The sequence below is a fragment of the Elephas maximus genome, chromosome 5 (assembly GCF_024166365.1).
Source record: "Elephas maximus indicus isolate mEleMax1 chromosome 5, mEleMax1 primary haplotype, whole genome shotgun sequence".
NCBI lineage: Eukaryota > Metazoa > Chordata > Mammalia > Proboscidea > Elephantidae > Elephas > Elephas maximus.
Genome location: NC_064823.1, coordinates 119,481,979 through 119,508,889, shown reverse-complemented (window position 1 = coordinate 119,508,889; position 26,911 = coordinate 119,481,979). Strand labels below are relative to the sequence as shown.

At 39.7% G+C, this 26,911-nt stretch overlaps 1 protein-coding gene across 8 annotated transcripts in view; it reads right to left on the bottom strand.

Annotated features, from left to right (window-relative positions):
• APBB2 (amyloid beta precursor protein binding family B member 2) overlaps positions 1-26,911 on the bottom strand; it is a 443,058-nt gene that overhangs the window by 334,572 nt on the left and 81,575 nt on the right. For all 8 annotated transcript variants that reach the window (XM_049886955.1, XM_049886954.1, XM_049886956.1 and 5 more), the window contains exon 2: positions 26,388-26,542. The gene's annotated coding sequence lies outside the window, so the exon portion shown is untranslated. The remainder of the gene's footprint in view (positions 1-26,387; positions 26,543-26,911) is intronic.

The following is a 26,911-nucleotide window of genomic DNA, read 5'->3' as shown; positions in this document are numbered from 1 at the left end:
AGGCAATTTTTGCCCAAGGTAGAAACTAAGCAAATCTGAATAAACTATGGATTTTAGTTAATAATAATGTTTCAATATTGGTCCATTAATTTAACAAATGCACCATACTAATGTATCCATTTTACCTGGATCCACAATTAATGCCCATGGAAGCAGCACTCAAGAAATCAAACAACACGGTGCACTGGGCAAATCTACTAAAAAAAACCTCTTTAAAGTGTTGAAAAACAAAGATGTCACCTTGAAGACTAAGATGCGCCTGACCCCAACCATGGTGTTTTCAATTGCCTCATATGCATGGGACAGCTGGATGATGAATAAGGAAGATCAAAGAAGAACTGATGCCTTTGCATTGTGGTGTTATAGAAGAATATTGAATATACCATGGACTGCCAAAAGAACGAATAAATCTGTCTTGGAAGGAGTACAACCAGAATGCTCCCTAGAAGCAAGGATGGGGAGACTACATCTCACATACCTTGGACGTGTTGTCAGGAGGGATCAGTCCCTAGAGAAGGACATCATGCTTGGTAAAGTAGAGGGTTAGCAAAAAAGAGGAAGACTCTCAACAAGATGGATTGACACAGTGACTGCAACAGTGGGCACAAGCATAACAACGATTGTGAGGATGGCACAGGACCAGGCAGTGTTTCGTTCTGTTGTACACAGGGTCGCTATGAGTCGGAACCGACTGGATGGCACCTGACAACAACAATATAAGATAACCAGTGCCCTGATGGCGCAATTGTTAAGTACTCCACTACTACGAACCAAAAAGTCAGCAGCTCGAAACCTTATAAAAGAGGAAAATTGAGGCTTCAGACACACAACTCATTCAAATTCACAACTGCTAGTTCCAGGAGCCCAAGTGGCATAGTGATTAAATTGCTCAGCTATTAACCAAAAGGCTCAAGGTTTGAACCCACCAGCTGCTCTGCAGGAGAAAGATGTGGTAGTCTGCTTCTGAAAAGATTTACAACCTTGGAAACCCTACAAGGCACTTCTACCCTGTCCTGTACAGTCACTAGGAGTAAGAATCAACTCAATGGCAGTGGGTTTTTTGAACACTGCTCCCTTGTGATCCTCCCAGGACTGGCTCAAGACCAGCTGTATTTTTGCTCTCTTCAGCCAGAAAGACAGGGCCCCTCTCCCCTTGTAATTTTCCACAGTATTCCCCTCATCTTGGAGGCACTCTCTCTTCCTCTGCAGCCACTATGTCACATGTGCCTCTAATCACCCAAGCAGAATTATGTACACCAGCTCAGCACCAGGACACTAACCTACTCATGCTTACAGCACCTCTATGTTAACATGATAAGCACTCACCAAATCCAATGGCCCATGACTACACGAATGGTCTTATGCCGCAAAGCTTACTCTTGGGCAAGAACCATGAAACAAAAACACGCCATACTGTTCTGGTTCTTAAAAACTTATAGGAATTTCAAGTTGACTTTTTTTTTCCTTGACTTTAAAGCAAAATAAATAATGGTTAAGCTTTACAACATGGCTGATAACCATAAGTAGAAAAAAACAAAGAGTTTTATTTTCCCTATACATAGTTCTTAAGCCAGGCCTCCAATCTGGGGCCAGGAATGTTCAGGGAATGTGTCTCCGTTCTTGGTTTTTGGCCAGATTCCAGAAAAAGGGGAAAGGGAAGTTTTACTGTCCATCAGCTTAGGTTCTTCCCACCCTCAATAAAAAAAAAATAACACACCGAATCAGCTTCTGCATATTTCTCTTTTTATAGACTCATTGGCTAAGTTGACCACTTTGTTATTAGAACCTTTGGTTCTCAAAACCTAAATCAATTGAAATATCAAATATTTTTAAATAATCAAATTATTTTAAAAATGTAGCCTTTTCCCCGGTACTAAATATAAAGTTCCTGATTTCACACAGAGAGTGAAAATTCAAGGAGTTGAACTGCTTGTGTCTAGAAGGAAAGCAAAGGTTTCCAGTGGCCAGGACACCACAGAAGTGCTGAAAGAAGCAGTTTACCGAATGGCACTTCTGAGTCTTCAAAGTTTCAATATTCTCTACAGTGGAAAACTAAACCTTTCAGATCAGGTGGCTAAAATTCAACGCTTGCTTTGTTTGTTTTAGCTAATAACCAAAACTGAAAATATTTTGCCAAGGGTTTTCATTCCCTCCTCACTGCATTTTTTTCCTTCTATGTCCAGTGTATCCAACTTTAAAAGATACTGGTTTCTGTGTGTGTCTATTTAATAAAAAGTTTAGTTGTAGCATTAGTAGTACATGTGCATTGAATTTTTTTATCAGGAATGAAAAAATGAGATGTGTTATACTTAGTTGCTGTTGAGTCTCCTGACTCATGGCAACCCCATGTATAACAGAACATGGGGCCCTGTACCATCTTCACAATCCTTGGTATGTATGAGTCCATTATTGCGGCCACTGTGTATTTTCAGTGCCTTCCAACCTAGGGGGCTCACCTTCCAGCACTATATCCAACAATATTCTGTTATGATCCATGAGGTGTTCATTAGCTAATTTTCAGAAGTAGATTGCCAGGCCTTTCTTCCATCTTAGTCTGGAAGCTCCACTGAAACCTGTCCACAATGAGTGACCCTGCTGATACGTGAAATACCAGCGGTGTAGCTTCCAGCATGATAGCAACACACAAGCCACCACAGTACCACAAAACAACAGGTGGTGGATATGTAGAGCTATCCAAAACCTGCCTTGTATATCCGATGGCATATTACTATAGAATCAAACACCACAGAAATAATTAGAAATGTCCTCAAATTTCATGGTTAATAAATGTGCTCCTCTGCCCCAGTCAGAAGAGGGATCATAGAATATCAGAAAGGACACAAGAGTGAGTAAGTGTGTGTGAGAGAGAGAGAGAGAGAGTGCTCACATGCCTGTGTTCGAATCTGTCATGTGTCTGGGGATGAGAGCGTACAGGAAAAGAGCAAACAAAGGGATGGAACTCAGAAAAAAAATCTCAAGACATCCCCTAAGATGCACACTGTCATTTGTCCCGCCATTTTTCCACCTTCCTCTGTATTCTGGGAAGTTGACCTGTTTAACAGGCTCCCTTAGGCTCTGGCTCCCAACGGGGTTCAGCCAATGGGGCCTCCCACAGGAAACCACAAGGAGGGAATAGAACAGCTACCTCCCTGCAGGGTCTCCTCAGGTCACAGCTCTCCTCAGGTGGCCCTCTACACAGAGCTCTCTTTCTCCACAGAATCACTCCCTCCCTCAGGAAGAGCTCTGCTGCTACTAGCCCCAGGGTACCACACTCTCCTTTGTGGTTTCCCTATACTGCCCACGTTCCCAAATTGAATGTTTCTCCTGATAGGACCCTGACTGATACACAAACACCTACCAGAGACCACTCTGCACTTACTATTGTTTTGATCCTACTTTTTTTTTTTTAATTTATTTATTGTGCTTTAGGTCAAAGTTTACAAATCAAGTCAGTCTCTCATACCAAAAGCCATACACACCCCGCCATACACGCCCAGCTGCTCTCCCCTTAATGAGACAGCACATTCCTTCTCTCCACCCTGTATTCCCTGTGACCATTCAGCCAGCTCCTGTCCCCCTCTGCCTTCTCATTTCACCACCAGGCAGGAGTCACCCACATGGTCTCATGTGTCTACTTGAGTCACAAAATTCACTCCTCACCAGAATCATTGTCTATCTTATAGCCCAGGCCAATCCCCGTCTGTTTAGTTGGTTTCGGGAAGGGTTCCAATCTTGGGCTATCAAAGGGTCTGGGGACCATGACCGTCAGTATCCCTCTGGTCTCAGTCAGACCATTAGGCTTGGTCTTTTTACGAGAATTTAAGAACTGCATCCCACTGTTCTCCTGCTCCATCAGGGATTCCCTGTTGTGTTCCCTGTCAGGGTAGTGATCGGTGGTAGCCAGGCACCATCTAGTTCTTCGTGATCCCACTTTTATATGGCAGCCTTGAATTAGGTCAAAGAAAAGTCACTTGAAAATATTTCAGCATCTTTTTAATCTAACTGCTTTTGGCTGATGTACTGACAGGTTTTTGTTTTGTTTTTTAATTCACAAAATGCCAACATCTGCAGTAAACCTCATAGCAGAGAAAACAGACTTACAGCTTAAGCGATCCTTTTAAAAGCATAATTCAGATCAAGTCAGCTCTCTGCGCGAAACCCTCTTACTGCACTCAGCATAAAAAAACCTTGAGGTCCTTATTCTGTCTGGCAGTACTCATCATAAACCGCCATCACCCCACAGTCACACCTCTCTGACATCACCCAGGCTCAGTCTTCCCTCTGTTCACACAGCTCTAGCCAATCAGGCCAACCTCCCTCCCACCTGGGGGCCTTTGCCCTTGTAGTTCCCTCTGCCTGGATTCCAGCCTCCTGGGTGTTGCCATCACTGACCCTGCTCAATTGTAACTGCCCAAGAGGCCTTTCCCCATTGTTGTTGTTGTTCTTAGGTGCCACCAAGTCAGTTCCAACTCACAGCGACCCTATGTACAACAGAATGAAACACTAGCCCAGTCCTTCACCATGTTCACAACTGTTGCTATGCTTCAGACCACTGTTGCAGCCACTGTGTCAATCCATCTCGTTAAAGGTCTTCCTCTTTTTCACTGACCCTCTATTTTACCAAGCATGATGTCCTTCTCCAGGGATTGATCCTGCCTGATAACATGTCCAAAGTATGTGAGACATAGTCTCACCATCCTTGCTTTTAAGGAGCACTCTGGTTGTAAAAAAAAAAAAAAAAAAATTTTTTTTTTTCTGGTTGTACTTCTTCCAAGGCAGATTTGTTCGTTCTTTTGGCAGTCCATGGTACATTCAATATTTTTCGCCAACACCACAATTCAAAGGTGTCAATTCTTCTTCAATCTTCATTATTCATTGTCCAACTTTCACATGCATATGAGACAAGTGAAAACACCACGGCTTGGGTCGAGCACACCTTAGTCCTCAAGGTGACATCTTTGCTTTTCAACACTTTAAAGAGGTCTTTTACAGCTGACTGTGCTTAGTACCCAGATATACTATATATTTGTTTTTTATCCATCTCCCACTAGAATGGATGGTCACAGAATGTTTATATTGTTAGCTGCAATCAAATCAGCCCGACTCATGGCGACCCAATGTGTGACAGAGTAGAAATGCCCATAGAATTTGCTTGGATGTAATCTTTACAGAAGCTGATCGCCAGGCCTTTTCTTCCTCGGAGCCACTGTGTGGGTTTAAACCACCAACCTTTTAGGTTAGCAGCAATCACAAACAACGTGCACCACCCAGGCTCAAAGTTTCACTGTTCTCACTGCCTAAAACAGTAGGTGACATAATGTTGGCACTAAATAGTTGTTGAATAAATAAATGATTCAGTTAGGGAAAAAATGAAAAGACCTGCTTTTTTAATGACTGCAGCTAACTTTCCAATGACCAAGAAGGTATTCAATGTCCACCTTTCAGAGATGCTACAAAAGAGATTCCTACTTAAAAGATGAGATGATGGAATAAGCTGCCATCCTACCTCAAAGTTTTCCATATTGCACATCAAAACCAGCACAGTACAGAGCAAACAATCAAAAATATAAATAAGTTTAAATGTAAACAATTATTTAAAGCCGGGTGGGCAAAGATTTTCTGTTAACAGCCAGTTAGTAGTAAATGTCTTATGCTTTGTGTTCCATACAGCCTCTGTCCTAACTATTCAGTTCTGCTGTTTGAGCATGAAAGCAGCCAGAGACAATGCACAAATGAATGAGCATAGCTATGCTCCAATCAAACTTTGTTTACAGACACTGAAATATGAATTTCCTGTAATGTTCAGGTATCACAAAATATTACTATTACTCTTTTGATTTTCTCTGCCAACCATTCAAAAATATAAAAACCCTTCTTAGTTCATGGGCTGTATATAAACAGGCTGTAGGTCAGATTTGGTATAGTTTGCTAACCCCTGGTTTGAGTCATTTCTAAGGGTGGTTTTTTCTATAGATAAAATACATTTCAGTCCGTGAATCTGTTGGATATTCGACAATTAATTAGGCATGGAACAACTGTTATTTGTTAAGCAATAACAAGCTAAACAGTTTATTTGGGTGAATCTACATCACTAACTTATCCTCCTAGGACTATCCACCTAGAGCTTAATCATGTCCCCCAGCAACCTCAACACCTTTCTCCCCATCTAAGCATCCTCATTTTACATCTACTGAGGAAAGTCCATCTTACTCCTCCTCCTTTTATCAGAAATGGCAACTGCTATACCACATTAAGATAGAGAGAAGAGGGAGGCTTCCAGGTCTTTGGGGCATGGCAGATTCCAGTACATTGTTTTACTGTTAAGTAGCCAACTGTTGCTTACACTTGGCTTTCAAGTAGAGGTACTTTGAAACACACCCTGCTGTGTGGGCCCTGGAATGAGAACTATTTTGATTGCAGGTGCTGCTGGAATTCAGGGTCATCTGTCCCCAGGAGCCATAAAATTGCTGAAAAGGCCAGGTTGAGAGATGGCACAGACAAGACATGTTATTGCATAACTTGAAACAAATGATATTAAATTTCACTTAATTATGACACCCTTATTCTTCTTACGTAATAGCAATACGCAAAAATATGGAATCTTAAGATGCGTTCTTCACGATGTTGCTTGGAAGAGTCAACCAAACATGGGAAAGGGGTGTGATTAACATCAAATGTGTCTATTTGACCCTAGATACACAGCAAAAAATGGGAACACTCTGCTTCTTTGTCTCCAGATGTTTCAAATATCCTCTGAGTTCCAGCAATCCAATTAAGAAACGATTCCAGAGCAAAGTTCCAACATTTATGCCCCTCATTTTCTCTAAGCCTAGGAGACACAGAACAGACCCAAACTTGTTATAACCTGATTTATTACAGACACCCCCTTTTCCTACCCATTTTGAAAGCAGGTATACTGGAGTGTGAAATGAACATTTTCAAGGTTCTCTGAAAGAACTATGAGTGCTCTGCTTCTTGAAGAATTTCCAAGTAAATCAAATTCAAATAAATAGGGCAGAGGAAGCCAACAGTTTTCCAACTCCTACTGTAAGTAGCACACCCTACAGACGGACTGTGAAAACCAGGGATTCAATTAAGCTTCATTTAAATTGCAAGCTGCCAGGGGCAGTCTTTTGAGAAAGCAGGCTTGGCTTTAAACTCTGGCATCTCACGTACATGGTCCAGTTCACACCAAAGACAGCTATCCTCAAAGCTGTCTGGACTCAGCAGGAATCTCCTACACTCTGCTGAGTTTGGGCTATCCATGTAAATGAAAATTGAGTCATCAAAGCATAGAAAGTTGTTAGATGAGCGCCTCAGCTTCATCTCATGTTCTTAATTGAGTTTTTGAGGAAAACGAAAATGTGGAGAAGGCATGTAGCTTCAAGCAAAAATGATCAGAAATGCACAAATATACCAAGGAATCACCACTGTGATTACCTGGCAATTCCATGAGCATTTAGTAGCTGTTCTTTTGGGGGGACTTTCCAGAATATTACTAAGTCGCTCTCTTCCAGACTTCTGGGAGACCGTGATGCTGAAACTCGGTGATAAAGTTAATGGAAGCAAGTTTCCCTGAACAATCTTGGTTTCCTGACAGAACCACTGCCAAGACAAAGCTCTATTTCGTTTATTCTCACCAGTGCCACGGGTGTCAAATAACTCAGTTCTCACGTCTTTGAAAATCAACTACCTTTTCTTTTACAATAAAGGGTATTAAACAAAGAATACTCAACAACGTCCCAACACCACCCTAATTTTGACTACAAAAAGCAATAAATCTTTTTCACTGCCTTCATGAAATACTTCATTACATACCAAATCCAATCCTAATAAAAAACTTTTTGGAATTGGGGAGAAACTCAAAAGCTGTTTAAGCGCCAGTTGCCAGCCCACATTTTATAAGTAATTTGCACGGCAACCATGATCCAACACAAGAAAAAATCATGACATTCAGCTGACATTCACCATAATGCAGGGCGTGATGGTTAAGATTGTCAACTTGGCAGGCCCATGATTCTCAGTGTTTATGTGTGATCACTCCCACGATGGAATCTGCTGTTAGTAGCCAATCAGTTGAAGCGGAGTTTCCTTGGGGGTGTGGCCTGCATTCAAATATAAGCAGACCTTCTGGCTTCTGGCTCACTCTGCATCCTGTGGCCGCCTCCTGTTCATCTGACCTCCAGTTCTTGGGACTTGAGCTAACAGCTTATCTGTCAATCTGGGGATCAGTCGATCTTCACAGCCTGCGAGGGAGAGCCCTGCCCTCTGATCTGCCAATCTTGGGTTCGCCGGCCCCTGCAGCTACGTAAATCAGAAGGAGCCTTGTGGTCTTGCCGGCCAATCTTGGGATTCATTGATCTTCACAGCCTGTGAGCAAGAGCCCTGCTATCCGACCTGCTGATCTTGGGTTCACTACGCGAATCAGGAAAAGCCTCTATCGGAATCTGCACACTTGGACCTTCCGGCTTCTACAATCACGTGAGCCATTTTCTTGATATAAATCTCTCTATATTTATATGTTTTATTTTTCTAGAGAACCCAGCCTAAGATGGGAAGCAAGTGTATAAAAAATACATTTTTCACTCATTTGATGTGTGTCTTTTCATGTAAGTGTTCACCTACACAAAGTATTACCTATTGCTGTTAATCTGCACTGCCTACTCCCAACAACAAAACAGGTTTAATAAATAATAACACTATTAGAGATCAAGACTTCTATTCAAAACAGGTATGCAACCAGGAATATCATCAGTAAAATGTACCATTGTAAACAGTTCTATAAATGATCACTAGAGCCTTTTAAGAGAAATACAAAAATAATATCATTGAAATGACCGATCTCCACTTAAAAGGATGCGCTCATCTCCCGGAGCTTCTTCTTGGTGGTATGAGGTCCCTTTCCTCTACGCTCGATTCTGCCTTTTGTATCTCAAAAGTGACTGACTCAAGATACAACCTAATCTTATAGATTGAGTCCTGCCTCATTAACATAACTGCCTCTAATCCTGCCTCATTAACGTCCTAGATGTTAGGATTTACAACACATAGGATAATTACATTAGATCACAAAATGGTGAACAAACACAAAATGCTGGGAATCACGGCCTAGACAAGTTGACACATATTTTGGAGGGACACAATTCAATCCATAACCATCATCAAAACTCTACTGACTACACAAAACATTGCTGTCAAGTTGATTCCAACTCATAGTGACCCCATGTATGTCAGAGTAGAAGTGCTCCATAGGGTTTTCAATGGCTGATTTTTTGGAAATAGATCCCCAGGCCTTTCTTCTGAGGCATCTCTGGGTGGATTTGAACCTCTAATCTCCAACATAGTCTACTGTGTTGACCATCTGCCCCACCTAAGGACCCTGACTATAGTGAAGCACCCATTTGTCCTTGAACACCTTCATGCACATGCATGCCTCCACACTTTTTTGTTGTTGTTCCTTATATTTTTGTTATTGCTGAAAAAACACACAGCAGAATATAAATCATTTCAACAATTTCTGCATGTACAATTCAATGACACTGGTTATATTCTTTAAGTTGTGCAACCATTCTCACCCTTCTTTTCCAAATTGTTCCTCCCACATTAACATAAACTCCCTGGCTCCTAAGCTTCCTATCTAACTTATTGGGTTGTTGTTGTCAATTTGATCCCATATAGATAGTTCTTAATACAGCACAATGCTCAAAGCAGACATTCTTTACTAATTAAGCTAACCTTTTTTTTTTTATTGTTTGAGGAGCCCTGGTGGCACAGTAGTAAAAACACTTGGCTGCTAACTGAAAGGTTGGCAGTTTGAAACCACCAGCTGCTCTGCAGGAGAAAGATGTGGCAGTCTGCTTCTGTAAATATTTACAGCCTTGGAAACCCTATGGGGCAGTTCTACTCTATTCTATAGGGTTGCTAAGAGTCAGAATCAACACAATGGCAGTGGGTTTGGTGGGTTTTTATTGTTTAGTTTTAAGACTTCAGGGGATACTTTCGGTTTAATGTTTAAAGATTATCTCAGGGCTATAGTTTTAGGGGTTCATCCAGCCTTCATGGCTCCAGAAAGTCTGGAATCTGTGAGAATTTGAAATTCTGCTCTACATTTTTCCCTCTTTTGATGAGTATTCTTCTATAGAATCTTTGATCAGAATGTTCAGTAATGGTAGGTGGGCACCATCCAGCTCTTCTGGTCTCATAGCAAAAAAATAGCAAAGGAGTCAGTTTTTTCATGGAGGCAATTAGCCACACATTCCATTCCCTCCTCCTATTCCTGACTTTCCTTCTTCCTCTGTTACTGCAGAATTTAGACAGTTTGCTGTACCTTAGGTGGCTGCTTGCAAGCTTTTAAGACTCCACATGCTACCACACTTTCATTCACACTGCTCTGTCTCCCTGGAATGTCATCTCTCCCCTACCCTTGTGTGCCTAGCAAAGTCCAAGTCAACACTTAAGACTTGGTTAAAACAAGAATTACTTGCTCCTTCACTTGTATTTGCACAGGGTCCAATGTGGCCTGATCTTCTGATATTTCCAGAGAAAGCAGGAATTTGGATTTTTATGCGGCTTCTCCAATTTTTAAGTGTTGACAACACTTTTTAAAAAATTAAAACGTTGTACTATTGCACCTATTAAGTACATGCATGTATTATACTTGCATGTATTGAGTATAAAACGTACTCTTGTACGCAATACTCATATTGTATTAAGTCAATATACTTTGTTTACCTGGCTGTTGTCCCCACTCAGCCATGTGCTCTGAAGACTGGGCCTGTGTATTATTCATTTTTTAATTCTCATTGCCTGACATATAGATATTAAATGGATCTTTATTTGTTCCTTCAACAAATACTTATCAAGTACCTACTCCTCACCAGGCACCATTCTAGGTAATGGGGATACATCAGTGAACAAAACTCCCTACCCTATTAGAATTTATAAGGAGCCCTGGTGGTGCAATGGTTCAGTACTTGGCTGCTAACCAAAAGGCTGGTGGTTTTAATACACCCAGCGGCTGTGAGAGAGAAAGATCTGGCGATCTGCTCCTGTAAAGGTTACAGCCAAGAAAACCCCATAGGGCAGTTCTGCTCTGTCTCATGGTGTCACTCTGAGTTGGAATCAACTTGAGGGTACCTAACAACAACAACAATTAGAATTTATATTCTAATGAGGGGATAGAGATAATAACTTAAAACATACATAATTTATATACTGTGTTAGAAGGAGGTAAGTTCTGTAGGGAGAAATAAAAGAATCTAGGGAGGGACAGCGGGAAGGTTTACAATTTTTAATACATTAATCCAGGCAGGTTTCACTGAGAGGATGGCCTTGAACAAACATTTGAAGTAGAAGAGGAAGTCAGCCATGTGGGTATCTTAGGAAGAGCTTATCAAAAAGATGAAACAGCCAGTGGAAAGGTCCTGAGGCAGGAATATGCCTGGTGTAATTAAAACCAAAGACCAGTAAGGCTAGAGTAGTGTTAGCCAGGGGAAGATATGAGCAAATAAGGTCAGACAGCAAAGGAGTTGGGGAGGGCACATCATACAGGGCCATGCGGGCCATCATAAGGACTTCATCTTATACTGTGAAAACACAGAAGTCAATGCAAATTTTGAGCAGAAGAATGTCACAGTCTGACTTAAGTTTTAACAGGACCACTATATTGAAAATAGAGTGTAGAGAAGCAAGGATAGAATCAAGGAGAGCAGTTAGGTTGTTTCTGGGATAATCCAAGCAAGACAGAATGGCAGCTTAGACCAAGGTATAAAGGTTAGACCAGTGGATATAAAAGTTGAGTCATTACGGTTTCCTGATGGACTGGACCTTGAAACATTTCTATATTTCTTCCTTTTCATTAATAATGACTAAGCCCTGGCCCATCATGTGACCCCACATGTACAGAGAAGAACTGTCCATAAGGTGTTCAAAGGTGTGATTCTTATGGAAGCAGGACGCCAGTCCTGTCTTTCCAGGTGCCTTGGAGTGGGTTTGAACAACTAACCTTGCACTGGTAGTTGAGCAGTTAACCATGTGCACCCCCAAGGACTCCACTACTGCATAGGCAGCAATTAGGAGATAGTTGTTAACAACTAACATCACAGCAAAGAATGCAAGAGTACAGCGTTTCAATTTTTTTTTTTTTTAACTATGTTGTCAACACTTAAAAATTTGGAGCAGTCACATAAAAATCCAAATTTCTGCCCTCTTCTGAAATACTGGAAGATCAAGTCACACTGGATCCAATTCCTGAGTAGCAGAAGTAGGGAAGCTCAGTGGTAGCTGTACCCTTCGTTGTCCTTATGCCCCAGTTCACCCATTTACTTTTCTGTTAGGTCCCTGTAGACATTTGAGTTTGCAAGCCCTGTATTAGATATTGGTTACACTGCATTTTTATATGATCTGTTTCTTTTGGGAACTGAGAATTTATTGAAGATAATATCAGTTTTTCTCATTCATGATATCAAGTGACAATGATACTGTTTTGGACTTTTCTGTATTATAAATAATCAACTACAGACACACACATACATGTGGATTTTGAAAATTGTCTCTTTAATCTCCCTGACCCTTACCAGAAAAATCAAACCGGTTGCCATGGAGTCAATGCCAACTTATAGCAGATTTCAATTCCTACACAATGGCTCACATACCTTAAAATACAAGCATTATACTTCTTGGCCTGGCTAAGTTTAAGGGGGCCAGATATCAGCAAAGAAGTCATAAAGAAAGAGAGATAAGGCAAAAATAAATATTACTAGTTCTGATGAGCTATTTATCAAAACATTTCAGGGAAAAAAAGGAGTTAAAAAATTATTCTGCAACTAGAAAAATTATGTGGCTTGTTGATTTTTTTTTTTAATGAAACATCAGGAATCATATATTAGAAAATGGGTAGATAAGGGATATCACAGTGGCTTTATGCTCCAGACCACACTCGCCTACATTCTAAAGAAAAACTGTCATCTTTGTATTTATCATTAAATTTCAACACTCAAACTAAGATCAAGGAGGTAAGTGACACCATAGAGAAAATGAACACAGCAGTTTCCAGAGCCGCCTATCAAGAGTTAAAGAGTTGCACAGTTATTGCTATTAAAAGAGTTTAGTGGGAGTCATCTCCTTTGACCTCTGACCCTTGAGTTTTAATTAAGAGAAAAGTAAAATCTAGGCACAGGAGTGAAAAAGGCATTTAAAAGTTGTACTAGCTTTATCTGAGCATCAGTCATTATTTCAAGCTCAGACAGGCAGGCCTTTTTTAGCAAACAGCTTCCCTGATTAGCAATCAGGTTTTGAAGACTTGCACAGCCACCTCCAGCCACGCGCTCTGGAAAGCAAATAGAGTCCAGGCCAAAGCTCGTATATAAAGCAAACAAACTAAGCGCAGAGGTACACCTTCAGACACACTTCAGCGAGATGGGGATCTTTGTCCTTCAAATCACATTTGGTGAATATCTGTCTTTTCTTCTTTCTATTCCTCAACTCAATGTTTTCACTAATAAGCTATCAAGGGACTATTTGCAGGTTTGACATATACTTTACCATCCTTCCTACAAAAACTATCTATTTCCTCGGCATGCACAAAGGACAAGAAAGGCTGACAAATGAACTTTAGGAAAAAATATGCAACGTTTTTAAAAATATTTAGTAGAGTCTTACAGAATACGTTGAAATATAAGGAAGTAAAATGGTCCATGATCATACTTCCCAGCTAGCCCCTGTTGTTTTTTTCAAAAAAGGAAAGAAAATAAATGAACATGGTTAGAAAAGTCAAACAATACAGGAAAAAAAAAACACACATATATATACACACATGAGCATACATGTGTGTCTTTTTTTTCTTTTTTTTAATTTATACAACCCTTGCCGTCAATTCCGACCCATGGCGACCCCATGTGTTATAGAATAGAACTGTTCCATAGGGTTTTCTTGGCTATGATCTCTATGGAAGCAGATCACCAGGCCTTTCTTCCACTCTACGACTGGCTGGGTTTGAATGCCAACCTTTCGGTTAGTAGGCAAGCGTAAACTATTTGTACCACCCAGGGACATAATTTATAAAAATGGGAGTAATATTCATTTGATTCTGCAAATGTTTTTCATTACATATGTATATTCTTTACGCTCTTTCCAAATTAGCACATAAAGATCTCCTTCATTCTTTATGAACACGCTGCAATATATCTTGCAGAAGTATCATGGCAGTTTTATGTGAACATTATTTATGAAATTGCTGGTGATTTTAAGATCTGAAATATATTGCTGAATTACTTTCTAATTGTGTCTATTTTTAAAGATAATTTAATCTCAAACAGTAGTCTATTTTCTGCGTGTGTTGTTAAGTATCATAAATGACCTGCTTTGTCTCAAACTGCATCACAGGGCTGCCAGACCACCAAACCTTTGCAGAGCAAGTGAAGCTCTTCTAGACAACAAAGGCTCCACGAATCTAACCAAGAAACATCTTGGAGGAAAGCTGGAGGTTGACAATCACAGCCTTATAAAAGTTTCTGTATATCTTATCTTTTACTTTGTTAGTTTCTACATTCTTTGTCTAAGAGGCAGACTACTGCAGGAAAAATAAAAGACCAGAGGGGATGGGGAGAGAAGGACAGGGAGAAGGGGGGCTTTAAGATCCCCAGGTGATCCAGTTAATACACTTGGCTGCTAACAGTAAGGTTGGAGGTTCATCTCTACCTGGAAGGAACCTCAAAAGAAAGGCCTGGGGATCTACTTCCCAAAACTCAGCCACTGAAAATCCTATGGAGCACAGTTCTACTATGACACAAACAGTGTCACCATGAGTTGGAGCTGACTCGTTGGCAACCTTGTTTTTCGCCACTTAACTGAAAATACTACCAGTTGAAAGTACTACGAAAGCAGTAGATACCTATCCAGATTCAACCAACATAGAGTTGAATACCTTGCCTCCCCCCACCCCCTGCCCATTGTCGAACCCTAGTGAGCTCAGATAGTAATCAGTGCAAAGTTCAGAGTGGAAGCTTGAAGCTCCCAAACAATAAGCTTGGGGAGGGGGAGGGGGGCAATCAGGAATGTCCAAGGCTTAGCTTTGTCCTTCCTTCTCTAGGTAGTTGCTTTAGAATGTCTGGTCCCCCTGGTTTAAAAAAAAAAAAAAAAAATTTTCCCACTGCCATCAAGTTGATTCCAACTCAGAGGGACCCTATAGGACAGAACAAAATTGCCCAACAGGATTTCCAAGGCTCTGTAAATCTTTATGGAAACAGACAGCCAAATCTTTCTGCCAAGGAGTAGCTCTGGTGGGTTTGAACCACCGACCGACCTTTTGGTTCGAGGCAAGGAGCTTAACCACTGCACCACCAGGGCCCCTTGGTTACCAAGATGCCTCTGGGTAACACACAGCAAGTTGAGGGAATGCATGGCTGGGCCATATACCTTGGCTGTGAAACCTACAGCTGGCTTCCCAAACATACCCTGCATTTTTACTTCTACTTCTGAGGGTCTGGTTAAAATGCTGGAAAACCTCCATCCACTGACAATCTCCTACCTCCTACTCGTTTATCAAAAATAGCCAAAACAGAGAACTTACCATTCATTGGTTAGGTACTTTACAGACAGTGCTTTTATTTATACAGGCATATGATGGAGTTTGAGGGAAAAAAATTAGGATTCAAATTTAAATTTGTGACTGTGGGACTTGGATAAAATCATTCAACCTCTGATCCTGAGTTTCTTTCCTTATAAAACGGGGATAACACTGTCATAGGACTGTTGTGAAGATCACATAAAGTAACCCACGTCAAAGCCTAGAGAGTGCTTAAGTGCTTACTATACAGGACACGCTCAGTTAGCAGCACCCAGGGACTCAGTAGAATGTTAGCTCTCCCCAGAAGGAGTTGCATTCTGACTGCCTCCCAGGAATATTTCATTCTATTCCCTGCAGCAACTAACAGCCTTCCAAACAGCATGCTGTGAACAAGCGCTATTGGAATTTAACTGAACTAAGCGAAATTAATTCAGCACCCTCTATGACTCACAAGTTCATACCTGCTCAAAATCAGTGGACATCTTCAATCCTATTTTTTAGAATCCTGGTTGGAACACCAGACTTTTTATTTCTAAGACAAGTCTTTGGTAAAGTCACTAATCACTCTCTTACTTTCCTAGACACTCTCATGCTTTACCCAGATGCCAGAAAACAGCCACAGCAGAAACAAGCCATACAGAGGGTAGACTAGCACATTGTACAGAGCAATTTTCTAATGCAGGCTAGACTGATGGTGATATTCATTTTTCATAAATTACTGATTTAGATACTGTCTATGTAAAAAGTTCCAATAGATTGCTTTTGTTTATGAATGAAGCTGAGGATCAATACTTATCTCAGCAAATAATAAAAATCAATTTGGAAATTTCAGAAGCTCTGAGCAGCTATCGTGCTGTGAATACAGATTTTGTTTGGGCAGTATTATCCAATTAAATGTTTTATTCATTACAGGTCACTATGAGACTGCAAAACTACACTGCGTGCTCTTATGTCAGTAACTGCATTAAATAAACACAAATTGACTACATGTCACTCGAGGATGGTATCTTTGATGTCTTTTAAAGGAAACCTAATACATCTCAGATTATTTAACATAAGAAATATAAAAACAAGCAAAAACCCAAAAGATGTAATATTTCAAACTTTATTAATGCACTTCTAATAAACATTCTTTTTACAGATTTACATAAAAATATAGTTTCTGCTAGTGAAAGTGAGTTACAGATACTCTCTGTATTCTTATATTGGTTCACTGAATATGACTAAATTGATTTCATTTTGCTTCAACGACAACCAAATGATTATAAATAGACCAGAGCCTTCACCAATGTAATTGTGCCACAACTCAAATTTCAATGGTTCAGTCATTCTAAACCCAACACTTGGATCAGCAAAACACTCTGTTCAAAAGAAAGAGCTGTTAAGAGGTTACCCTCACCCCAAGTCATGTTTTGTTGTAATTCCCAAAGATAAACAAGACCAAGAAGACTACATGCTCCTACACCTTTATACTCCACTGCTCATAGGGTCAGTCTGAGAATACAGCGCCAAACAGAAAGGAATACTTAAAGGAGTGACTTGGTTAAAAGACTCATAATACCTTCTGGGATCCTAAAGATATAGATAGATAGATGATAGACAGAATTTCATACGTTATAGATATTCATATATTATATAGATATATTCCTATGTATTATAGATGTAGATATTTAAGCTTACCTTTTTTTAAGGCATATATATATGTATTTTTTTTTATATAAAACTCAAAATCAAACCCATGGCAGTCAAGTCAATTCCGACCCACAGCGACCCTACAGGGCAAGGCAGAACTGTCCCATAGGGTTTCCAAGGAGTACCTGGTAGATTGAAACTGCCGACCTTTTGGTTAGCAGCAAGCTCTTAACCACTGCGCCACCAGGGTTCCTATATATCGATATATAGAAATATACATAAGTTTTACCTAAGGCTTTTTCTTTTAAATAAATAATAAAAAGAGTAATTTCACGTCACTCAAAAATGCATTTTCATGAAGTGACATCAGCCAAAGAACTGCTGGGGCAAGACAAGGGGCCAGGTAACAAACATGTCAGTTCCCACCAGGCTGCTCTAACCTGGTTGAAATGAGAAGATTACAAAGGAAGAACAGGAAGCAGATAAGCCACCCTGGAGAGCTGAGCCCTTGGGGAACCAGGAGGAACGGCTTGACCCACTAATGGAACCACAGAAAACATGTTCTATATCTAATACTGTGATTTTAATCCCCAATTAAAGGCCAGTTGCAGAGGCCAACTTTTAGGTATATGCCAGAGAGGGAAAACGTCTCTGAATTCCACCAAATTCATATATTTTTTCAGATTAAAAATAAAAGTCATTCCCCAAACAAAATTATAACTTCACTAAAAAACAAAGTAAGTGGAAATGGTCAACTAGAAATCAAACATCGCAATAAATAAAGCACTGACAATTTTTTATTTTCCTTTCAATCTGTATATATCCATAATTTTTAGAGTTCTAATCAAAGTAGAGACATAAATTTGCAGTCCTCACATTTGTAATACTATCATTTTAATGTCTGCATACAAGTCCACTGACAGCCATACTACTAAAAAGACAAAAATACAAGTACAAGAATACAGCAAGCATTTTAATTACACTATTAAAAAAACCCACTTTCCATAAAACATATATAACTACCCTGTGTTCCTAAAATCAAGACGTTTTAATTCATAGGTTTTTCTAATTAGTAAAGTAATAGTTCGGTGAAATTAATCTTATTCTGTATTAGAAACCCAACCCATATAACCACTAATGAAAATTCTAAAAATAATCTACCAGACTTGTAAATCTATCAGTGGTTATTGGAAATGATTAAGACAGAAGTAATGAGAAAATAAATGTTTTATTTAAATGGTAATGGCCATAAAAATGCATATCACCTTAACAAAACATAAATCATTATTTAGATTTAAAGTAATATAAATAGTAATCTAGAAAAATACATTTAGATTCTATATTCTCCTCTACCATTTCACAGTCACATAATTATGCCAAAGAGAAATCACCAGAGACTAGTACTTTTAACAAGGTGACTCAAAAAAGAATGGAGAGGAAAAGGAAAGTAGCAAAGATACAATAATAAACAGATGAGGAATTACTGCAATTTAAGTCCATTCCTTGAGCAAACCTTTTTCATACAAAAACTGCATTGCAAAAACTTAAGTCAAGTGTGCCAAAGATGTAATGATAGGCATATAGATCAAAAGACCAGATTTGATAGTCCAAAAAGAAATCCTTACATTTATGCTGGATTGATTTTCTACAAAGCTGCCAAGACAAGTCAATGGGGAAATGAAAGCCTGCTTGGCAACTGGTACTGAGACAACTGGCGCCCTGGTTGCACAGTGGTTAAGACCAACAGGTCGGCAGTTCAAATCTATCAGCCACTCCTCGGAAACCCTATGGGGCAGTGACTAAGAGTCAGAATGGACTCAACAGCAATTTTTTTTTTTTTTTTTTTACTGAGACCACTAGATATTCATACACAAAAAATAAAAAAAGAACACAGACCCGTGTGTGACACCATACACAAAAAAGTAACTCAACTCAAAAATGGAGCAATGATGTAAATGTAAGAACTAGAACAACAAAAGTCCTAGAAAGAAAGACAGGAAAAATTCTTCCTGACCTTGGTGTAAGCAGAAAGGTTTTTTAAATGATACCAAAATCATGAACTTTAAAGAAAAAATTGAGCAATCGAGTTTCATTAGAATTAGAACTTTTGTGTTTCAAAAGACACCATTAAGAAAGTGAAAAACAGGAAGAGATTGGGAGAAAATATTTGCAAATCATTTATCTGAGTCCAATAAAAATGTATCCAGAATATATAAAAAACACTTAGAACTCTAAAATAAAAAGACAACTCAATTTTAAAATAGGCAGAAGATTTGAATAGACATCCCCCCCAAAAAAGATGCTCATTAGCTAATGTCATCAGTTATTAGGGAAATGCAAAGTAAAATCATAATGAGATATTACCTCACACCCACCAGAACGACAAAAAGATTAACAATAACAAAGGTTAAGAGGTAGAGACACTGAAGCCCTAATATATTTCTGATGCAAACATAAAATAAAATACTTCTGCAATTCCTCAAAATGTTAAACACAGAGTTACAATATGATCCAGCAATTCCACTCCTAGATATGTACCCCAAAACTGAAAAAAATGTATCTTTACAAAGACTTGTACGCAAATGTTCAGAGCAGCATTATTCATAGTAGTCAAAAAGTAGAAACAACTCAACTCAAATGTCCTTTAATCAATGAATGGATAAATAAAATGTGGTATATTGTGTGGAATATTATTCAGCCATAAAAAGGAATGAAGTACTGATTCATGCTACAACATGAATGAATCTTGAAAGCAGTATGCTAAGTGAAAGAAGCCAGACATAAAAGGCCATGCAGTGTATGGTTTCATTTATATGAAATGTCCATAACAGGCAAGTTCATAAAGACAGAAAGTAGATTAGTGGTTATTAAGAGCTGAATAGCCCTTAAAAAGCAAAGATGTTGCCTTGAAGTCTAAGGTGCACCTGACTAAGCCATGGTGTTTTCGATTGCCTCATATGCATGCAAAAACTGGACAATGAATAAGGATGACCAGAGAAGACTCGATGCCTTTGAATTGTGGTATTGATGAAGAATACTGAGTATACCATGGACTTCCAAAAGAATGAACAAATCTATCTTAGAAGAAATATAGCCAGAACGCTCCTCACAAGCAAGGATGGCAAGACTATGCCTCACATATTATGGACACATTATCAGGAGAAATCAGTTCCTGGAGAAAGCAACCATGCTTGATAAAGTAGAGGGTCAGTGAAAAAGAGGAAGACCCTCAACAAGATGGACTTACACAGTGGTTACAACAATGGGCGTAAGCATAACAAGATTCTAAAGATGGCCCAGGACCTGGCAGCATTTCGTTCTGTTGTACACAGGGTCACTATGAGTTGGAACTGACTCGACAGCACCTGACAACAACAAGGGCTGAAGAAGAGGAAATGATAAGTTATTGCTAACTGGCAGGGGGCTTCTTTTTGGGATGATGAAAATGCTTAGAATAAGACAGTATGATGGTTGCACAACTCTGCGAATATACTAAAACCACTTCACTGTACACTTGGAAAGCGTGAATTTTATGGTATGTGAATTATATCTCAATAAAGCTGTTATAAAACATAACGATGATGAAGAATAACATTAAAAAAAGGAAATAAACATTTAAATTCACTGACGCACTCAAAATTCTGCTTAGAACAGCCAGCCAGTTGAGGTTTTGGTGAGAAGAGCAGCTGTTACCCTGTGGTGTTAAAATAAACTCGAGACAGCTTTCTGATAACCTCTCATTTGGCTGCTCCTGAAACAATCGTATTTACAGTAAATACCAAGATTCTAATACGAGCCAAGCTCTGAAATTATCTTCCTTATCTGCAATTTGCCTTAACTATAGGTTCTAGAAACCCTTCCTTTCTTTCAGGCTCAAAAAGCAAGTAATTGAATTAAATATATCTTTAAAAATGTTCCCAAAGACTAAGTCCTATTTTACTCCTTTGCTAAATAACCGTGATTTTTTAATAGCCTCGTGCTGTTCAAATGCATTCACAGATAATGGGTATTTACAGAATTTAGTCACTACGTGAAAAGACTTACAATTTTAAGAATTTTAAGAGAGAGAAAAGTCCTGCTTTAAATTTGGGAGATGGGGATATAGTGATAAAGATAGAGGTGTTTATATATATACATACAAATAAATATATAGTGGGGTTCTTATACGTGTGTACATATTTATAAAGTGTATCCTTTAAACTTGAAAATAATACAATATTTCTGATGGTTACTGAATTTATGTGCATAGATACAATTAAAAAGAAAAAAGCAATTAACAGCCAAAGGTCATTATTTATAAATTTTTAAAACATATTATTTCAGATTATTTTTCTTTTCCAATGGCCCAAGGTCTCTGTAGAAGTCCTAAGATGCTCATTTTTTTATTTGTAAATCTTAGACTAGTATACCTACAACATTCATACAGACTCAGAGTATAAAAGGGACAGTATCAATTTCTAAAGAAAAAAATCCAACATCAGTAAGATGAGTCCAAAACTGGATATTCTAGCTTAATAAATGATACATCACCTCCAAAACACTTAGCCTGGAATATAATCAGTTTTGACTGGGCAGTTTTTGACTGGACTAGGTAATTGCAAATTGATGTCAAATAAACGAAGGTGAAAATTAAAACCTAAGTGTGTGGACCCGCTGATTACTATAACTTTATAGATATATGAATAATGATAAGAACCCAAACTAACATCAAGTAATATAAATAGTTGGTGGTTTAAATTGATGAGGATGGTTTTTTTTTTTCCTCTCCTTACAAAGAATACACCAAAAATTCAAAAATAAAAAAAAAACAAAAAATTTTAGGATTTTTACTAAGAAAAACCGATATTAGCCATATTTTCAGAAGCTTTTGGTTGGCAAGAAAAGCAGATAGAGAGGGGCGCGGGAACATTTCTATTCAGATGTTTGAATACTGTTCTGAGCATATAAAATAAAAACACACACTGTGTGGTTTCTCATAATAAACTGGGAAACAAGTACAAAAAAATTTAAGAATTAGTGCATTTACAATATATTTAATTTTTGAGAACATGTATCCTAGGTTGGACACAAATTATTTGATCTAGAAAGAGCCTTAACAGTGTTTTATCCCATTCAATAGATGTAGGAGGCATCGATTTAAATATATATACTACCTAGCTTTGAAGGAGACAATCACATGGCCTCCGACAGAGGAAGTTCACATCATATTTTTCAAGATACACATAATCACCTTCCTCTCCACACACAAAAGCACGTCTTACATTTTTGCTTTCTCTCAATCAACTCAATCTTTTGCCAGACGGTGCTAAAGGTATGTCCACTTTGCTCGAGGTTACATTTTAAGATAATAAGTATCTGTCTTTTTTAATCTGTCCAATTAAATGCTTCCTCCTCATTACAACCTTCCCCAAGAGCCCTCTCTGCTAGTCCCTCCATTAGCTAGCAGAATTCCTAACTCCATCTCTTCTCCCACAGAACTTTGTTCTTGCCTCTAGGGATACATTTTCACACTTTATGTCAGCTAGCTGAATACCTGTCTAACCTACCCCACACACTGGGAGCCCTTGAGGACAGGGACTATGCCACAGCCATTTCATACAAAGGCCTCACACAAAGAGGGCATTTACCAATCAGGATGTCTTTGGTTGTGACAGACACTTACTCCAGCTAATTGGCTAACCTGCCAGGGAAGTGAAACGGACCATACATTTTGAGTGTGTGCTGTGTGTGGTATATGCATGGGGGGTGTGTGTGTGTAAGCATGTGCACGTGGTGTGTGGTGTATGTTTTGAGTATGGTGTGTGTGGTCTATGTGTGTCATGTGTGTGGTGTGTGTGTGTCGTGTGTGTGGTGGATGTGGTATTTGTGGTGTGTGTGGTGTGTATGTGTAGTGTGTGTGGTATATGTGTGTGGTGTGTATGTGTGTGTATGTGGTGTGAGGTGTGTGTGGTATGTGTGTGGTGTGCGGTAGTATGTGTATGGTGTGTGATCTGTGCTTGTTGCATATGTGTTGTGTGTGTTTGTGTGTACGTGTGTGGTGTGTGGTCTGTGTGTGGTCTGTGCTCTGTATGTGCATGCATGTTTAGGTGTGGTGTGTGTTGTGTGTGTGGTATGTGTAGTGTGTATACATGGTGTATGTGTGTGTGATGTGTGGTATATGTGGTACATGTACACGGTATGTGTGATGTGTGTGTGGTGTGTATGGTGTGTATGTGTGTCTGTATGTCCGCCCCTCCCTTCCCACCTCTTCTCCCTCATCTCCCTGCTCTGATTTCCTCTCTTGGCTTCATTCTCAGACAGACTTTCCATAACTGGCCACTAGCAGCTCCAGGTTAGCAAATGCACAAAAAGGAAAAAACATTTTCCTAATAGTTTCAACAAAAGTGCCAGGGCCCCTCTGTAAACTGATCACTGTGATCCTGACTGGCCAAAATTAAGTCAAATGCCCATAACTGAGGCAGTGGGGTCACCTCCCTTAACTACACAGGCTGAAATTTAGGCAGGGGTGTTCACCCAGGGAAAATCTAGGTGATTTAATAAAAGATGGGGGGAAAGGATGCTGGGCAGGCAGACAACAAATGTTCACTATTTCATAGGTTCTTAAGACTGTTTACTCTCTCCTTTTCTAGTGAATACTTATTACCTGCTGACTATGTGTTATGCATATAAATGCTGTGTTACCTACTGAATATCCAATAGAAATTGTTTGCAGTGCCTATCCTTACACATGAGCCCTGGTGGTGTAGTGGTTAAGAGCTCGGCTGCTTAACTAAAAGGTCAGCAGTTCGAATCCACCAACCACTCCTTGGAAACCCTATGATGCAGTTCTACTCTCTCCTATAGGGTTGCTAGGAGTCGGAATTGACTTGACAGCAATGTGTTTTTTATTTATCCTTACACAGTATACTTTCTCTAAATGGATTACTTTCCTCTTTACTCCCACATGTGAGGTTGCTCATGCTGTTTCATTCTCCTGATCTACAGAGAGGCCATTATGCATTTATTTATACTCCTGTTATTTTCAGGACATTTTTTCCCCACAATTCTATACGAATAATTCTTAATGTCAAATGCACATGCTGTCAAAAGTGTATGTGTTCACTAATTAGATAGTAGATAAGATCTACTTTAGGTGAAGGGAAAGACAGCACACAATACAGGGGAGGTCAGCACAATTGGACTAAACCAAAAGCAAAGAAGTTTCCTGAATAAACCGAATGCTTCGAAGGCTAGCGTAGCACCGGCAGGGGTATGGGGGCCATGGTTTCAGGGGACATCTAAGTCAACTGGCATAATAAAATCTATTACGAAAACATTCTGCATCTCACTTTGAAGAGTGGCGTCTGGGGTCTTAAACGCTAGCAAGCAGCCACCTAAGATGCATTAATTGGTCTCAACCCACCTGGATCAAAGGAGAATGAAGAACTCCAAGGACAAAAGGCAATTACAAGCCCAAGAGGCAGAAAGAGCCACATGAACCAGAGACTACCTCATCCTGAGACCAGAAGAGCTAGATGGTGCCCGGCTATAACCAATGGCTGCCTGACAGGGAACACAACAGAGAACCCCTGAGGGAGCAGGAGAGAAGTGGCATACAGACCCCGAATTCTCATAAGACCAGGCTTAATGGTATGACTGAGACTAGAAGGACCCCAGTGGTCATAGCCCTCAGACCTTCTGTCGGCCCAGGACAGGAACCATTCCCAAAGCCAACTCTTCACACAGGGATTGGACTGGGTTGGAGAGGGATGCTGGTGAGGAGTGAGCTTCTTGGATCAGGTGGACACTTGAGACTGTGTTGGCACCTCCTGCCTGGAGGGAAGATGAGAGGGTGGAGGGGGTTAGAAGCTGGCGAAATGGACACAAAAAAAGAGAGTGGAGGGAGAGAGCAGGCTGTCTCATTAGGGGGAGAGTAATTGTGAGTGTGTAGCAAGATGTATATGGGTTTTTGTGTGAGAGATTGACTTGATTTGTAAACTTTCACTCAAAGCACAATAAAAATTATAAATAAAGTGTCAAGTGTTGCAAATGGTACAGCCACTGTAGAAAACAGTTTGGTGGTTCCTCAAGAAGGTGAACACAGCACTACCATATGACCCAGCAATTCCAATTCTAGGTATACACCCAGAAGAAGTGAAGGTAGGAATGCAAACAGACACCTGTACATTAATGTTAATTGCAACATTTTTCACCACAGCCAAAAAGTGGAAACAGCTGAAATGCCCCTTGATGAATGGATAAACAATATGTGGTACATGCACACAATGGAATACCAGCCATAAAGAGAAATATGCATGCTACAACATGGATGAACCTTGAAAACATCATGCTGAGCAAAATAAGTCAATCGCAAAAGGACAAATACTATATGATCTCACTTACATGAAATAGGCAAACATATAGAAATGAAAATTATTAGTGGTTACTAAGGGTGAGAGGGAGGGGGAGAAGAGGAGTTTTTGCCTAGGACAAAACATGTTAATGGTGACGGAATAATTTGTAAAAGGATAGTGATAATGGTTGTACAACTTGAAGAATGTAATCAATGTCGCTGAATTGTACATGTAGAAATTGTTGATTTCCTATATGTTTTGTTATGTGTATCTTCACCACAATTTTTTAAAAAAGTGTATATGTTGCTAGCTTTTTTGGGTTTTTTTGGGGGGTGGGGGGGTGTTAGGGAGGAATAAGTAAAATCTTACCAAGCCAGGCAAGGGAGCACAGCCAGAAGGACTCCAATAGAAACATCAGGTCTCCATTGACTCATCCTTTATAGTGTGAAAAGAGAACTAAGAACAAGTCTTTGAAAGCAATTCAACACCAGCCCAAGTCCTTGAGTCTGGACACTGCTTCCTATCCAAAGTAAAGCCGAGGTTGATGTTGTTATGGGTGGCCCCAAGTTGTGGGTTTTTACACACTTGTGCTGAAGATCTTTCTCTATTCTCTGAGAGGAAGATGAGAGGGGGGATGAGGTGGAAGAGAAGGAGAACAGAAGGAAAGGAAGATAACAACACACTACACAGAGAAGACTGTCAAGATAAATCTGCCATTTATACGATCCTACGAATCTCTCAGATAACTGGGAATAATTATCTTTGGTTGTCTCAAAAATGCTTTATGGAATGAATACAATAACTTCTCCCTATGCAGCCCAATCCACATTATCCAGTCTATCTTCACTCATACCAACCTGATTTTGCTTAAGTTATCCTCTGTCTCAGGCTTTCACAGAAGCTTTCTTTTATGGATTTTCCATCCAGCAAATGTTTCTCTTCCGCGGCTGGGCAGATCCGACCACAGCATGCTTGGCTCCGGACCACAGAGCTCACCCACAGCAGCTCCAACCTGGAGGGGCAGAGGCCGGAAGCCAGTATAAGGATTCAGGTTCACAAACTTTCATTCTCTCTCAAGGGTATATGAGTGGCAGGATAACCCCAAACACCTTCCAAATGTTGAAAACCATTAATGAACAGAGACAACAGCTTATCAGGAGACCTAAAGACAAGTACAGGTTATTCAGAAGGGAGGACTGAAAAATTTAATCATTGAAAAGTTTGACCGAATGACCATGCTCTATTTGTGGAAAATTAAAGCCAGATGTTTTAATTAACCACAGAAAACACGCGCTGTAACTAAAATTTCATGAACACACTGATCTGCCCTGTGGAAAACCACAGGAATGTTCTGGCAGAGCTCAGGCTGAATTCCTGGGAC